Here is a 1880-nt window from a genome sequence, read left to right on the forward strand (position 1 = left end):
GTTACATATGAAGACAACAGTAGTAATGATTGAGAGTTGGACTGAAAATGTATTTCAAAAACTTCCTCTGAAGAGACAAAACTATTATGAACTGATACTTATTGGGCATTTGAAATATCCCAGGATCTCTTTTAAGAGCTTCAAGTATGTGTCTAATTTCTTTCTCTCACTAATCCCATGATGCACATGATATGTGTTCACTTTAAAAAGAGAGCAAAATACAAGTGAAGACCTATTTATACACATGGATACTGAGAGTTGAAGGTTTGAAATGTGGATTTAGTGTAAAGTCTGACCTTTAAACTATTACATTTTCTTGCTCTAAATCGAGAAATGTATAAGGGGAGATTAATGATTCAATTTATAATCTCTTGATACTTCTTGTTCAGTATAAGATTACAGTGATCTGATCATGGCTTTCTAATGTACAAAATTTTCTGCAAAATAAGTTTTGTCCTAGAGAGGAATAATAGATAAGAACAAATACTAAGGAGGTACTGTGATGAGATCAGTCAGGAAACCTAATTGGTTGGTTAGAAGGCATAAAATCAATGATTCTGAAAGAGTAATATTTTTGATATGAATGGTAAGAATTTTTAAAACATGGAAATTTAAATAATAGCATTTATAAGTAAAACTTACGACCAAAGACTTGCTTCTTCTTAAATTTTATAAATTTATAATTTTATTGTATGTCCAATTATCCCCAACATAAATGACCCAAAATACCCTGCAAATAGTACAATGTAGAAAAGATGCCTTGGGTGAACACTTACTTACATGCGAACTGTTTTTCCATATACTTATAATAATACTATACAGAGTAATTACAGCTTGAATTTCTTAATGTTAAGGAGACAGTATGATATACACATATAATAATTTATATTGTACCATAATTTTCAAGTTATTTGTGTATATAAATTAGTACAGTTCCTCTTTAGTATTTGAGTTATAAACCTTTTTAATATTGACTACATACCCCTCATCACATTTATAAACAACTTTTGCACCATATACAAATTCATTTCCTCCTTCAAGATGAAAAGAACCAAATTGAGTATCCCCAGGATGTCCACAGGGCTTCTCTAAAATATATATATACACACATTAGTATGTTATACAGGGAACACATTTTATATGGGAGTTGGTGGACAAAGATATTTGGTATTTAATGAGAGGACAACATTGAATTTAAAGAAATTGAAAATAGCAAAGCTATTATTTTATAATTGAATGCATTTTTGAATTTTGTCAGATTACTGACCTCTTTTTAAAAATAATCATGTGTTGTTTTGTATTAAAATGATAAGAATGATATAATTCAACCAGTATTGTTAACATATCAAGTATTAAGCATTTTTACAACTAAAAGATTTCATAAGTTTCACAAAAAAAGTGAAGTAGTTGGGGCTGGGGTTATGGCTCAGTGGTAGAATGCTTGCCTAGCATGCACGAGGCACTAGGTTCAATCCTCAGCACCACATAAATGTAAAATAAAGATATTGTGTCCACCTAAAACTTAAGAATAAATATATTTTTTTAAAAAGTGAAGTACTTACTCTGACATATCCTGCCTGGATTAAGAGCCACCCATTCTCCATTTCTGCATGCCCTTTTGATGGTGCCAAGGGTCCTATAGCCAGGGTGGCATTTGTAGGTAGCCTGAGTACCCTCTGTATAAGGCTGGTCAGCAATTATACACAGCTTAACTTAATTATCATCATCTTAATGGCTCACTAGCATCACCTCTCAACCACTCCTTCTGGCAAAATGCCAGGAGCCACCCCGACTCAGCTGTGGCTCTCAACACACTTCCTCCAGCCAAACCCCACCTGCATCCAGTCACCCCTTGGTTAATCCCATCAAGACCTAATTCA

The 1880-nt window shown here is 33.0% G+C and overlaps 1 long non-coding RNA gene across 1 annotated transcript; it reads right to left on the reverse strand.

The window, feature by feature from the left end:
* Positions 1-662: 662 nt before the first annotated feature.
* LOC125614874 lies at positions 663-1730 on the reverse strand. The gene is made up of 2 exons (XR_007345447.1): positions 1563-1730; positions 663-1088 (listed from the first exon to the last, which is right to left on the reverse strand). It is a non-coding gene; the product is annotated as an uncharacterized LOC125614874 (long non-coding RNA).
* Positions 1731-1880: the final 150 nt, after the last annotated feature.

This window comes from Marmota marmota, unplaced genomic scaffold, assembly GCF_001458135.2.
Source record: "Marmota marmota marmota unplaced genomic scaffold, marMar, whole genome shotgun sequence".
In the NCBI taxonomy this organism is placed as follows: Eukaryota; Metazoa; Chordata; class Mammalia; order Rodentia; family Sciuridae; genus Marmota; species Marmota marmota.